Raw genomic sequence first — 16,018 nt, 5'->3', positions numbered from 1 at the left:
GGCTCTCAGCAAGGCAAGAAGCAGCAGACAGCAGAAAGCAGGTGGGAAGCAATGAGAAGAAGCAGGTCAAGGTCACAAGGTTGTATTCTTTTGGAGAACAGGATCCTCTCAGTGACCCACTGCCTCCTGACTAACAGACAACTAGATACTCACCCTTCTTCTAGATGAGCTCCAACTGACCTGAAACATAAAAATTTCCTCTAATTCACCAATTTCTAAGTATGCCTGGACCATAAATAAGGCCAGGTACCAAAGAATTGATACTTTTGAATTGTGGTGCTGCAGAAGACACCTGAGAGTCCCTTGGGCTGCAAGGAGATCAAACCAGTCAATCCTAAAGGAAATCAACCCTCAATATTCATTGGAAGGACTGATGCTGAAGCTCCAATACTTTGGCCACCTGATGCAAAGAACCAAGTCATTGGAAAAGACCCTGAGGCTGGGAAAGGTTGAAGGCAGGAGGAGAAGGGGGCAACAGAGGATGAGATGGTTGGATGGCATCATCGACTCAATGGACATGAGTTTGAGCAAACCCCAGGAGACAGTGGAGGACAAGGACACCTGGCATGCTGCAGTCCATGGAGTCGCAAGGAGTTGGACATGACTTGGTGACTGAACAGAACAACAGAGTATGATTGGAGCCCTCACTCTGTGGAGGACGCCCAGTGTTTGGTATGAGATGGTGAGAAAGTCAATTCCTAAGCAGGTTGATAAGAAGTCTGGGGTCCCTGTGGAGGAGAGAGGGGTCTGGGGCTCTCAAAGAGGAGATAGGGGTCTGGAATTCTCAAGGAGGAGGAAAAGGACAAATGCTTTTTTCCTACATTCCTTAGTAAAGGTTATATAACAACAGTGTATCCTGCTTGAGAATCTTGAGGATAGTTTCTCCTTCCTGAAAACCTTCTGGCTGATCCTTGTTATCTTAAAAATGTAAATTATGGGAGTGGGTCTAGTAAGATCCTTACAACCTTGAGACATTCTTTGATTTATTGTAAAACCAATATAAAAGTATATACCTCCCTTGCTTAGACTAGTGAGGGGGCACTCTCCATCCCCTTCTGATGTCCATGTCAGAACCTTTCTCTGGCCCTTTTCTTACTTTAATAAAACTCTGCTACGCAAAAGCTCTTTAGTGATCAAGGCTTGTCCCTGGTCCCAAAGCTAAATCTTCTTCTTCAGAATCATGAATCCAACATTGTTCATTGTAAGCTATCATTTTGGGGGCTCGTCCAGGATCTTCAGGACAACATAAGAACTCTCAGAGCTCTATCTAGACTCTCTGCTTTCTCAGTATGCACATTTTCTGTTTTACTTTACTAACTCTTCTGTGTGCTTTTGTGAATGAATGACACGCCCTGTGTGAAGCAAGTGATGAGCCCTGCTCTGTGGTTTCACAGGCTGTGTAATGACTGATGGAAGCCCCAGAAAGGGGAACATTGTTGGGGGTTTATATTGACCTGTCAATGCCAAGAGACACCAAACATCCCTGCGAGGGATGACCAGAAATGGGCAAAGCATGTGGACCAAACTTTTCTTTCTCGGTCACCTTTTCCTGGTCTCTTTGACCATTTCGTAATTGCGTGGGAAATTAAACCTACTAACATAATCTGTCAGACCATAAACTTTCAAGGGACTTATGATCTATGCTGTTATTGTGTACTTTTACTTAGACCCCCTCTATGGGAGTGCTTAGCCTTGTCAGAAAGTTACTAGGAGCATATATGGAGCAAGAGGGAACTCTGGCTCCAGCAGCATGTTCGGGAACTAGGCAGAACTCTAGCTCCAGGAATATCTCTCAGGCTAGAGGTCACTCCCTTGGCTGTCTACCTCAGGGGCCAGAGTCCTAAACGTGAGTCTTTGTCATGGCTGTGCCTCCACCCTATGTGGATAGAAGCGCTGCTGGTGACCATGAGGTTTTTGAGGACACAGATCAGGAATTGCAGGATCTGGTCAGATTGGAAGTGCAATGGGCTCCTTCCTTTGCTAGTGCTGTTAGTGGACCAGGGGAATGAACTGGAAGGATTGGTCCTAGAAGCTTGAGGACAAAATTCACGTTTTCCTCACTGGCCGACCCTCCACCACCTCTTTTCCTATCACGAACACTAGCGTGGTGACGCTCAGAAGGGACGTCTTGATCGTTGTTCGTCCCTTCGTGACTCACCGCTTCTACTGCAGTCAGGGTTGTATTCAGGAATGTGAATGGCACATGGAACGCGGATGCTTCCCACAGCAGTCCTAGCTTGGGCAACATTCCGGGACAGCTACTCTGTTACATTCTGGGTGGCAGCAGAGAAAAGGCGAAGTCAAACAAAGATCTCGGTGGTAAGGAGCTAGAAATCAATCTGGGATGCCATCAGGTCTACCCCTGGTGCGGCTCCACCCCTCCTCAGTGGAAGAACCGGAGGGATGAGTAAGGCGCCTGTGTGGGTAAGGGACAGACTACGTCTGACCAGGGAAAAAAGCTTCACTTGAAAGTCTGTCTACACCCCCATTTAGAGCAGGGAGGGATGCCTCCGATGGAAAGAAGCCATGGCTGTGGATGCCGCTTTTTTCTCTCTTACAGATGGGAGCTAGCAGTTCCAAAACCACTCCTTTAAAATGTATTTAAAAAAAAAAAAAAAAAGCTGGGACAAGTTTGATCCCTACAGTTTAAAAAGACACACCTGATCTTCTTCTGTGATATTGAATGGGCACAGTATCCTTTGGAAGACAGGGAACACTGGCCGGTTAAAGGGTCTCTCAATTATGATACTGTTTTACAACTAGACCAGTTCTGTAGAAAAGAAGAGAAAATGGGTACAAGTACCATATGTGCGGCTCTCTATCTCTCTGTGAGATATTCAAGACTTGGGTCCCAAGGGTGCAGATTTCGGTTTGAAACTTTCAGTTCCCCCCAGTCCTCTTACTTTGCCCCTGCATCTGGGGTTCCCAATGAACAGGCTGAGAATCAGGACACACTTCCAGGAGGGGTTGCCTCAGTCTAGGTAGAAATTAGCACAGTTCCAATTGTGGTCATGACTATTGGAGGATCCAAAAAGCACATAGAAGTCTTTATGGGACTAACCTTTACTTTACGAGCTTCCTTAGAGAGATATAATACATGTCTTGGGACAGATGCTGACTCCTGACTTGAGAGCTCGAGTTCTGAGGGAAGCTACTACTTTTGGAGATGAATGGCTTAACGTGAGATAAGGGGAAAGAGGGAACATGAAATAGCCCTCCTCCCTACTGGGAGCCAAGCAGTTCCCACGACAGAGCCAGACTGGAACTATAACATGGCTAACTGGGATCAGAATCACTTTGCCAGACATATTCTTGAGGGACTCAAGCGAATACACACTAAGACTTTATGCTAAGTTGGCTGACATAGAGCAGGATGAGAAGGAAACTCCTGGCAAATTCCTAGATAATTATGGGAGGCTCTCTGCAAGTTTACTGACATTGATCCTGAAAATGCAGAGGAGGAATGATCTTAAAAGATAGGTTTCTCACTCAGTTGGTTCCAGAAATCTGCTGTAAGTTACACAAACAGGCGTTCAGACCAAATCAGTCTTTAGAAAAACGGTTGCAGCTGGCTCAGACAGTATATTACAGTAGAGAAATGAGGATAAACGACAACAGACAAGAACCAAAGAAAAGACCCAGGCTGTAGTCATGGCTGTGAGAACTGCTATGAATCAACCTGAAGAGAAAAATGCCCAGAAGGACCCAGGTGAAAAAGTGTGGACTTATTATCACTGTGGAGAGGAGGGGCATCTCAAGTGGGATTGCCCTCAGGCATCTAAGCTGCCCCTGGCTCCATGTCTGGTCTGCAAAGGACCACGCTGGAGGAGAAACTGCCCTCTGAGGCATAGGCCCCAGGGGTCAGACTCTCCGGACAATCAGGACTGAAGGTGCCCAGGGTCCCCACACAACCCCCCATCCTAATAACCCTTGAGGAACCCTGGGTATTAATAACTGTGGAGGGCCAATCAGTCAATTTTCTTTTTGGACACTGGGGCAAATTTCTCTGTCCTCACTGAAGCCCCTGGCCTGCTTTCCTTCCAATCCACTACTGTAATGGGACTATCTGGACAAGCCAAATGTTATTATTTCAGTCATCCTTTAAGCTGCAACTTGGACTCTGTACTATTTTCTCCTGAGTTTCCATTCGTGCTGGAGTCTCCCTCACCCTTTCTGGGGAGGGATACACTGAGCAAGGTCCAGGCCTCTGTTTACATAAATATGAAGCCTGCTCCTTGTCTCCTATTAATTGAACAAAATGTAAATCCTAAAGTGTGGGCTGATGGAAAAACTGTGTGTCGAGCACAAAATGCTGTTCCTGTCTTTTTCAAGCTCAAAGGCCCTCACCTATTCCACATCAAAAGCAGTACCCACTGAAAGTTTAAGGAAGGGTTAAAACCCATCACTGAGAATTTAAAGGGCAGGGGCTATTAATTCCCTGTAACAGTCCATGCAACACTCCTATTTTGGGTATACAAAAATCAAATGATAAATGGAGACTAGTTTTATGAATAATAAGATTTATGAATAATCTTATTATCTAATAATAAGATTTATGAATAATAAATGAGGCTGTGGTTCCTTTTACTCATGTGCCAAAAGCAAATGGATTTTCTTGCTTACGGGTCTGGGTAGACCCTTTTACTGGATGGATTGAGGCCTTTCCCTGCTGTAATGAACAGGCTAACGAAGTTATACAAATTTTAATCCCTGAAATTATTCCCAGGTTTGGGCTGCTGCAGAGCCTCCAGAGTGACAATGGCTCCACCTTTAAAGCTGCTGTAAGTCAGCAGGTGTCAAAAGCTTTAGGAATAGAATATTACTTATATTATTACTGGAGATCCCAATCCTCAAGAAAGGTTGAAAAAACTAATGACATTATGAAGAGACATCTGCACAAATTAACTTGAGAGACATAGGAAAATGGGCTTAAAATTCTACCCATAGCTTTAATGAGGGCTTGAACTGTCCCCCAAAAGGAGGGACTGTTCCCCTTTGAATGTATTTATGGAAGACCCTTCTTATGCACAGACATTGTTATAGACCCTGAAGCCTTAGAATTAACTATGTGACTCAGCTTTCAGTTTTTCAACCTCCTCATCAATTGAAGGCTTCCCATGGTGGGTTTCTCCACTTCAAGGGAAGGACTTTCTTCAACTCTGTGAATACCTTCACCACCAACAACAATCATATGTGATGCCTCTTCTTGATCTGATGACATCTAACAATCCTAAGATGGACTGATATAACTTAACTAAGGACATAATGTGACTTTTAATTTTAGAATTAAAATTTTATGTTTTAACTTGGTTTAATGACTATTTTGCCTTACATCTGTAACTGTAAAATGGGGTTTGTTTCTAATCGTCTGAAAGCTCTTAAGTTACAGATGGCTGTCCGGGTTCCTACAAGTGCTGTAGCCTCCCCAACTACTACTGGGGCCGCTGGTCAAAGACCCTCCTATGAGGGTTAGCAGAATATGTTGCCTCAACAGTTTAGGGACTATGCCCCTCAACATCAGGAAGTAGTTATGGAATGAAAACAATGCCCCTTTCCCTTGGCAACATAATTCTCCTAAAAGAAAAGGGGGGAATGAGAGAGTCAATTCTTAGGCAGGTTGATAAGAAGTCCAGGGTCCCTGAGGAGGAGAGAAGGGTCTGGGGTTCTCAAAGAGGAGACAGGGGTCTGGAATTCTCAAGGAGGAGGGAAGGCCAAACTTATTTATTTTTTTTTCTTCTGTATTCCTTAGTAAGGATTATATAACAGCAATGTATCATGCGTGAGGACAGTTTCTCCTTCCTGAAAACCTGGCTAATCCTATTATCGTAAAATATAAATTATGGGAGTGGGTCTAGTAAGATCTTTACAACCTTAACACATTCTTTTGACTTATTGTAATAAGTAATTAAAAAAGTATATAACTCCCTTTCTTAGACTAGTGGGGGGTGGGCACTCTCCATCCCCCTTCTGATGTCTATGTCAGAAACTTTCTCTGGCCCTTTTCTTACTTTAATCAAACTCTGCTACACAAAGCTCCTGAGTGATCCGGGCTGGTCCTTGGTCCTGAACTTAAATCTTCTTTTTCAGAGATCATGAATCTGACATCGTTCACCATAGGCTGTCAATGGCTCAAGAGGTCCTGCTGAGCTGAGAGTCTCCAGCATAAGGATGGCTTCCATCTCCTTGTCGTTGTTTGGCAGGACATGCTGTCCCTTCTCACGGGGATGGCCCTGAGCTGTGCCATTCCCACACTGGCTCAGATATCTAATCCTGCACCTTCCACCCCTATTTTACTCATTCTTCATTTTAGAAATCATTAGGCACCTGATGCTATCAGGAACTGACCCAGTGATGGTTCTAACTCCAGGCCAGTCCGGGAGCAGATCAGGGACCAGCCCTCACCAGGCTAAAGTGGAGCTGCGTCTGCCTCTCCTGCAGACCCTGAGAGACAGACCCTATGTCTCTGAGCATTTTTGTCTCTGAGATAAGACTGTGGTGGCAAACATCAACAGAGCTCTCCACATTCTTGGGAGCCTAAGGGTTCTTTCTTAAAATGCCCAGAAGTTGGACAATTCGTGGAGAGGGGACAGCCCAGCTCCATGGTCTGAGAACAGCAGGACAGAGGCTGGGACACATTCAGGACGTGAGCAAATCCTCCCTGTCCTTACTCCCATGCCCCTGGCACCTCAGCACATCCCCTGAAGTGATTACTTGGAGCCATGGGAGCCACCAACACGGTCACATCTGCCTCAATGTTTGAGTCCTCCTGCTGAGTGCTGCTTCCTGTTCCTGTCACAGCCCAGACCTCCCTTGTCTGCACTGGACAGGGCTGACCACCACACTCACATGGAACATGGGGACAAGCTCTATGATGGCCAGAGAAAATGCTGGAGGAAATCTATCCTAAATAGGAAGGAGTGTGGAAGGCAGGGGACACAGAGCTATGGGGCCCCTAAGAAGTTGAGGGCATTAGTGAGAGGGTGAGGTCAATCAGCTTTAGAGCAGTTTCATATTTTCTAGAGGTGAGATCTTTGTCATCCTGGAACTGGCTGATTTTGGTGGGAGTGAGCTCCCTGGGAGTCAGGGTGTGCAGTTGAAGCCTGGTTGGTTAGGGGCTCCTTGAAGGAGTGGTGATCCTCCCAGCCTGAAGTTCTCCTAGAAGGAGGCCTGAGAGAGTTCATTCTTTCCAACAGTAGAAGTGTGCATGACCATGTAGGTTGTCCAGCTTTCCTCTTCTGGCAGAGTTGACTCCAACCCTCACATGAGAGCAGAGGGGACAGTCTGGCCTGGGGCAGGCAGGGTTCACTCTGATATGTGTTTGGAGCTGCTGCTAAGAGTGGAGTTGGTGGTCTGCCCTATGCTCCATGGCCAACCACCCTGGCCTCCCACCCTTGGCCTGTGGAAGCAGTCACATTCATCATGACCAAGCTTTTCTGTCCGTCTCTGCTTACCCCCTGGTCATACGCACAATAGATTCACTGTGACCAGAGTGACTATCTTTTCCCCACCACCCCAGGCTGGCTGTCTGCTCCTCTGCTCCTGGGGTTCCCAGCTTCCTGTTCCTGTTCTGTGTTTCCCAGGGCTATTTGTCCACCTCAGGAGCCTCGGGTCATCAAAACAGTGACCGTTATGGTGCCTGGGGGAGCACATGAGGAACAATTTGCATTTTCATCTGGGAAGCCAGTCTCTCAGTTTGCTTTATAAAAACATACTCACACATTCCTTTGGCTGTAGAGATGACCCAGGTGGCTGCAGTGCTGGCTTCACTGAATCTGTGAGTTGAGCCTGAGAAATGCCTTAAGGGGGTGAATCGGAATAATCCAGTGTTGTCAGAAGCCTCTGTTTATAATGACTGAGTCCTGAGTCCTTTCCTAATATATCTAGTTATCATGTGTGTCTGAGGCCCTACAGCAGCAGCAGCATCTAAGACCTGGTCAGAAATGCAAGGTCTCAGGCACTGAATTTAAGATTGTATTTATTCAAGGCCTCCTGATTATTTCTACTCTCATTAAAGTTAAAACCCACATTTATATAACACCCCCTGATTATTTCCACTCTCATTAAAGTTCAGACCAGTGGTCCTGACTGATCTTGCCCAGAGCAGTGAAAGGTAGGGGATCGTGTTGTTCAGAGTCCAGGCTCCCAGGACTAATCTGTCAGTGATGCTGCCCATGTCCTGCTGAGTGATGACTGCAGTCCTCCTGTGATGTCAGGAGGGGCATGGCTCACCCAGGACATGTGCTCCCGGGGAGGACTCCTGACCCAGGTCTGTGCTGACGATAATGACGTGGTGTTGAGGATCCTGCTCCCTCCTTCACCTCTGGCTTCCTGTGCAGGGAAGTGGGAGTGAGGAGGAGGCAGCAGAGAGCACCTGGGGTACCGGTCAGAGGCAGGCCATGTGCTCCAAGTGCCTGCTGCAGGAAACTCTTGAGTTTTGGTGTAAACAGGAGATGAGACTGGCTCAATTATACCTGTTACCCTCAGCTAGGTAGTATTCATGGCACCTGCATCTTTGGATGACTCTACTTCCAGCTGTAATTCGAGGGATTCGAGGTCTCAAGTGGGATTCAAGGTCTCAAGTGGCCAATTAGCATTTGCTTGAGCTCTGAGTACGCTGGGACTCCCAACTCCTTGAGTCCCTGAAACATGCAACCCTGTGGCTAACCTTGCTTTGATACATCTCAGCCCAAAACAGGAGGAGCAGGAAGCCTGAAATTCCTCTGGGAGCACTGGGGTCCACCAGGTGAGAAGCAACTCAGAGGGACCCAGTGGCCCTTCTTGGAAAGGTCTCCTGAGGCTGCAGGTGTGACCTCCTGGCCCACACCACACCATTCTCCTTTGCTTCATCCTGGCGTGTTGGTGTGACAAAGAGTAATGTGCAGGGCTCTGTGTCTGCAGAAGAAGCACAACCCTCTCTAAGTCATAATATGGCCCTTCCCTCATTGCAGGTCAAGTAAATGTATCTGTTAAGATATTTTAATCCTGCACTGAAAAATCAAAGCCAATTTATAAATGTGATATATGATTATTAGAAAATTATAGGAAGTATGAGAGTAAAATCCTGGAGAAAGTTGTGTTATGCATATGCTAAGGAAAATGAGGCTCTTAAGGCTCAAAAATCATTAGACAAAGTAGATTTAAGGGAAAAAGTTTGCTTATAAAGGATATTTCAAAATAAAAATGTTCAATCCACATGGATTATCAGAAAATTTAAATTTGTATACCACTAAAGAGACTTCCCTGGTGGCTCAAATGGTAAAAGTATCTGCCTACAATGCAAGAGACTTGGGTTGGATTCCTGGGTTGGGAAGATCCCCTGGAGAAGGAAATGGCAACCCACTCCAGTATTCTTGCCTGGAAAATTCCATGGACAGAGAAGCCTGGTAGGCTACAGTCCATGGGGTTGCAAAGAGTCGACAGGACTGAGTGACTTCACTTCACTTCACCACTAATGAAGATTTTAAACATATGAATCAAAAACTGACAGAATTAGAAATGTAAACATCAAAATCATGATTTAAATTTATCATACTTCTCTCAGTAATTGATGAAACAAATAAAAATATTGCTGTCATGTATTAGACTGATTCAAAATATGAAACATGATATCACAAAAACTGTGGAAAATTCTTAGAAAGATGGGAATTCTTAAAGAAATGCCTCCAAAAAAACCTGTATCCAGGTCAAGAAGCAACAGATAGAACAGGACATGGAACAACAGACTGGTTCCAAATTGGGAAAAGAGTACATCAAAGCTGTGTATTGTCACCCTGCTTATTTAACTTCTATGCAGAATATATCATGGGAAATGCCAGACTTGATGAATCACAAGCTGGAATCAAGATTGCTGGGAAAACTGGGATAACCTCAGATATGCAGCTGACACCACCCTTATGGCAGAAATTGTAGAGGAATTAAAGAGCCTCTTGATGAAGGTAAAAAGGAGAGTGAAAAAGCTGGCTTAAAGCTCAACAGTCAAAAACAAAGACTATGGCGTCTGGTCCCATCACTTCATGGCAAATAGACGGGGAAACAATGAAAACAGTGACAGATTTTATTTTCTTGGGCTCCAAAATCACTGCAGGGGGTGACTGCAGCCTTGAAGTTGAAAGATGTTTGCTCCTTGGAAGAAAAGCTATGACAAACCTAGACAGCATATTAAAAAGCAGAGACATCACTTTGCTGACAAAGGATCGTATAGTCAAAGCTACGGCTTTTCCAGTAGTCATGTACAGGTGTGAGAGTTGGACCATAAAGATAGCTAAGCACCGAAGAATTGATGCTTCTGAACAGTGGTGTTGGAAAAGGCCCTTGAGAGTCCCTTGGACTGCTGAAATAGCTGAAAGAAATTAAAGACAACCTAAAAAATGAAAGAAAATCCATGTACTTGAGTTGGAAGAGAACAAAATTACCCAGTGTGATCTAAGCTTCAATGTCACACTTTCAAAATCACAGTTAAGTTTTGCAGAAAATGAAAAGTACATTTTAAAATTCGTATGGAGTCTCAAGAAAGATCAATAGTCAAAACAATCTTGAAAGCAAAGTTGGAAGTCCCAGACTTTTCAAAGAAATTTATGTATTTTTAGTTGAAGGATAATTGCTTTACAACATTGTGTTGGTTTCTGCCATACATTAATGTGAATGCTATAAGTATACACATGTCTCCTCCTTCTTGAACCGCCCTCTCACCTCCCACCCCACCCCACCCCTCTAGCTTGTTACAGAGCCCAGTTTGAGTTCCGAGTCATACAGCCAATTCCCACTGGCGAACTGTTTTTTATGTGGTGATGTATGCGTTTCCATGACACTCTTTATTCATCCCGCCCCTCTCTCCTCCTCCTGTGCATGTCCGTAAGTCTGTCCTCTAGGTCTGCAAGTCTGTCCTCTATGTCTGCACCTCCACTGCTGCCCTGCAACTAGGTTTATCAGTACCACATTTTTTAGGTTCCACATATATGCAGTAACATACAACACTTGTTTTTCTCTTTCTGACTTACTTCACTCTGTATCATACACTCGAGGTCCATCCACCTCATTAGAACGGACTCCAATGTGTTCCTTTTCATGGCTGAGTAATATTCCATCGTGTATATGTACCACAGCGTCTTTATCCATTCATCTGTCTATGGACATCCAGGTTGTTTCCATAGCCTAGCTATTGTAAATAGTGGTTCAATGAACATTGGGGTAAGTGCATCTTTTTCAATTTTAGTTTCCTCAGGGTATATGCCTAGTAGTTGGATTACTGGACATACGGCAGTTTTGTTTCTAGTTCTTTTTAATTTTCTTTTTAAAAAATACATTTATTTTTAATTGATTGATGATTGCTTTACAATATTGGCTTGATTTCACCCATACACTAACATGAATTAGCCATAAGTGGGAAGTTGAAGAGAGAGGGGACATGTGTACATCTATTCCTAGATTTTAAGCAATCTCCATACTGACTTCCATAGTCACTGTATCTATTTACATTCCCACCAACAGTGCAATAGTATTCCTATTTCTCCACAGCTTTTCCAGGATTTTTTGCTTGTGGATTCTTTGGATAATGGCCATTCAGACTGGTGTCAAGTGATAGCTCATTAGAAAGAAAGATTTTTAAAGATCCTGTCTTTTACACCCAACCCCAACAGTCTCACTCTAAAGAAGATAAAGCTAATGACTTCCCTTACAAGAACTCATGACTAATGGCACTTAGCTATGAAAATCTGTTATTTCTGATTCATTATGAGCACTGAGACAAGATTCAAATATTCGCAGAGAAAGAAGCATAATGCACGTTGTGATAGTGAGCACGGCATCCCAAGCTGTCTCATCCCAGGAATTAAATGAGGTCAGCCACATTCATCAGCATTTGCTCCACTGTAGTATTGTAGAAAGTCTCAAAGTCATAAAGAATCTTCTTGTGTTCTTCAGTAGCAAAGTTTATAGCCACACTTTTCCTCCCAAATAGGCCCCACCTGCCACTTCTGTGAACATCATTTTCATGATTGGTAGGTAGATCATAGTTTATAATCAGTGACCCTTATTGTATATCAGTCGCACAACCCAGCAAGTCAATAAGAGATCAGAACACAACTTGATCCTGATCCGAGTTCCCTCATGATTACAACTCTTTCCTTGTGATTTATGTCACCATGCACAGAAGAAACTCTGAAGTCCCTGCCATGCATTTTCTCTATGAGTCAGTCTACTTTGTGCCTTGTGTTGAGAAAAATAATGGCCTCTGTAATCGTTAGTGTCTCATACAAGTCACAAAAGTATGTCCAACTTTCATTTCTCTCTCTCAACATTAATATAAAATTGTTTGATTCCTTCAGTTCAGTTCAGTTCAGTCACTCAGTCGTGCCCGACTCTTTGAGACCCCATGAATCCCAGCACACCAAGCCTCCCTGTCCATCACCAACTCCCAGAGTTCACTCAAACTCATGTCCATCGAGTCAGTGATGCCATCCAGCCATCTCATCCTCTGTCGCCCCCTTCTCCTCCTGCCCCCAATCCCTCCCAGCATCAGGGTCTTTTCCAATGAGTCAACTCTTCACGTGAGGTGGCCAAAGTATTGGAATTTCAGCTTCAGCATAGTCCTTCCAATGAACACCCAGGACTGGTCTCCTTTAGGATGGACTGGTTGGATCTCCTTGCAGTCCAAGGGACTCTCAAGAGTATTCTCCAACACCACAGTTCAAAAGCATCAATTCTTTGGCGCTGAGCTTTCTTCACAGTCCAATTCTCACATCCATACATGACCCCTGGAAAACCTTCAAGGGTCAATTATTCCTTTTTCACCAGAATTTGAATTGGGTTTCTCATGAATTTTGGTCACTTCCAACACAGCTGTGGGCCTTGTGGCAGAAAACAACATCACATGAATATTTGTATTTAACTTTTGAAAAATTTAATAGATTTAATCCTTAAACCCTCAGCTCAGTATTTTATGTGCTTCACCCAGAACAAGCATTTTGACCCATTTTGGAAAAAGATAATTGTTTAACACATCAGAAACTCTCCCACGTGTACCAAAAACAACATTGGTGCTTCTGCCTGCAGGTTTGCATTTTATTTAGAACATTGGCTACACCAATGCAGACATGACAAGTTGCTCCCACATAGTCTCTAAGTGCCAGAATTACTTTTTGTATCTGTCAAGCCAGTTCTCTGGCAGGGACCAATGTTGTGCTTGGGTCTCCTGGAACTCAGTCTCCAACCATTGAGCAAATGTAGCTGTCTTGCCAGTACCTGACTGAGCTTGATAATCACATCATACTCCTTAATACGTGGAATAAGAGCTCTGCTGAATAACTCATGATTTCTCAAAAGCATAAGCATAGGTGCCCCAAATAAGACATTCCTTAAGTTCATATTATCGGTGTTATCAACAGCCTCATTCCAGTTGCTCTCGATGACACCAGTGGGTCCACTCCCTCTGGGTCGTGGTCACCATGTTCTCTCTTGTTATGATCTATGGAACTGCCAGACATGATCTGAAGAGCCACTCAGCGCCCAACTGAAAGGCTCTCAGCCTTCTCACTTTGGAAACATAATACAAATCTACAGTAATCAGAACAGAATAGTATTGGCACAAAGGCAGATTGTAGAGCAATGGAGCAGAATACAGAGCTCAGAAATGAAGCTTCATCAATTTAGTCAAATGGTCAACAAGTGTGCCAAGATGACTCACAGGGAAAAGGCAGCCCCTTCAACAAACGGCATTGGAAAACTGGCTGCTTATGTGAAAAAGCCTAATGTGGGCCCTTACCTTGCTTCATGAACAAATACTAACTTAATATGGATTAAAAACTTAAATGTATGGCCTAAGTCTCTTAAACTCCTGGAAGAGAACATCTGAGAAAAACTCAATAACCTTAAATTTAACAATGATTTTTTGGATATGACACCAACATCATATGAAAAAAAAAAAAAAAAAAAAGGGAAAATAGACACATGTGACTACATCAAACTAACAATGTGTGCATTAAAGACTTAGGTAGCAGTATGGAAAGGCAACCTGTGATCTGGAAGAACATGTTTAAAATGTTATGTCTGATAAGAGGATGATATTCAGAATACATCAGGAATTACTACCATTAAATGAACCAATAACCTAAATTAAAATGTTCATGTTACTTAAAGATATTTCTCTAGAGATAACCTACAAATTGCCAACAAACATATAAGAAAATGCTCCAAATCGATAATCATAGGGAAATATTAAAAAACAACAAAGAGATTATAGCTCACAATCATCATAATGGCTGACATGAAAGAGAAAGGAGAAGAACATATACTGACTGTTATGTGGAGAAATTGCAACACTTTTGCCCTTTTGGTAGGCATAAAAATGGTACAGCCACTATGAAAAGTAGTATAGGGTTCTTCCTAAAATTAAAAAAGAATTCCAATATTATGCAATCAAATATCTGGGTATACAGAAAAAAATAAGATAAAGAACAAAACAGCAGTCTTTCTAAGAGATGTTTGCATGCCAAAAGGTGGAGGCAGCCCAAGTGTCCCTTGCTGGGTGAAGAGATAAACAAAAAGTTGCACACACATGTGATGGAATAGTATTCAGCCTTAAAGACGATAGAAATCCTGTCACATGCAGCAACATGGGTAAGTCTTAAGGAGACTACGCTAAGTGTAACAACCAGATGCCAAAGACCAATGCTTTACGTTTTACTTACCTGGGGCATCTGAAGAAGTCCCATTCGTAGAGACAGAAAGAAGAATGGCGGCTGCCAGTGGTGGAGGTAAGGAGGAAACAGGGAGTTGTTATTTAGGGGGATGGAGTCCAGGTTTGCAAAATGGAAAGTTCTGGAGATCTGATACACACAAGCTGAATATGCCAGACACTACTGAACTCTACAGTTGGGAGGATGCCCTGGAGGAGGAAATGGCAGCCCATTCCAGAATTCTTGCATGGGAAATTCCATGGACATAGGAGCCTGGCGAGCCACAGTCCATGGGGTTGCAAAAGCATCAGAGAGACTTAGTGACTAAACAACACCACCTGAATAGCGACTAAACAATAGGACTTAACTACACTCAAAATACAACAAAAGTTATTATTTTTATTATTATTTTGCTTTTAAAAGGTATAAACTTCTAAAGTTCACCAAAATATCAGCATCAAAACTACAATATGGTCTTCAAATGTAATGTGTTTATTGTCCACTTAAGCACAATAAAGAAACGAGCTGTATCATGTATATTTTGGAATTCAGTGACTAACTGACACTGAACTCAACTTACACTCTGGCGTTAGATGTGGACTGAGAATCTAGTGTCTGCCAGTAGCTTGCAAAGCATAGTATGGGATGAACGACCAAGTAAACCACTTCTCACATTGTATAGAGATATTCACTGCGATCTGAAATATAGTTTTACGGAGAGGTAAAGCCAACCTGTAGGGCTTTAAAAATAATTCTCTTCCAGACTATAGAACAATTTCCATTCTGTCTAACACTGGACTCAATTTTCCTGATTTGTTTGAAAGTGAAAATTAATGTTCTACTGAGAACCATAGATTCCTTATTGCTTGTACCATTAAAATTTACATAATGATGAGAACTCTACACTTGCATACAAAAGATTGGGATTTTTCTTTTTCTTTAGAAATTTATAGTAAGATATTCCTTGGAATGACAAAAATAAAGTGAGGGGAGAAGGAGAAAGGCAGGAAGGAAAGAAGGGGAGGAAATGAGGAGGAGATGGAGAAAAAAGAGGAAGAAAGGAATGCAGGGAAAGAGAACAGTATCGCAGCATGGCACTATAAGAAGGCATGTTATTTTGGGAAAACTCCTCAAAGAGTAAAAGTCATCAGATGAATACAGTAATCTACAGCAGACTTAGAACTGATTTTGGAGCCCAAAGATGAGACAATACTATCAGAGTCCAGCAGAGACATTGGAGTAGGTTCCTATTGAGGAATGGTGAGCAGAAATCTGATGACTTGGGTTTTGGCTGCTTGCCACAGTCTCCTGAGCAGAGACAGCAGGGAGATGGAGAGCTGTGATCA

General features: G+C 43.3%; 1 pseudogene; it reads right to left on the bottom strand.

Annotated features, from left to right (window-relative positions):
* Window positions 1-11,827: 11,827 nt before the first annotated feature.
* Window positions 11,828-13,481, bottom strand: LOC138986327 (eukaryotic initiation factor 4A-II-like; annotated as a pseudogene).
* Window positions 13,482-16,018: the final 2,537 nt, after the last annotated feature.

Source organism: Bos mutus, chromosome 3 (assembly GCF_027580195.1).
Source record: "Bos mutus isolate GX-2022 chromosome 3, NWIPB_WYAK_1.1, whole genome shotgun sequence".
NCBI lineage: Eukaryota > Metazoa > Chordata > Mammalia > Artiodactyla > Bovidae > Bos > Bos mutus.
The sequence above is the reverse complement of the archived record's forward strand: the minus strand, read 5'-3'. Positions and strand labels throughout refer to the sequence as shown.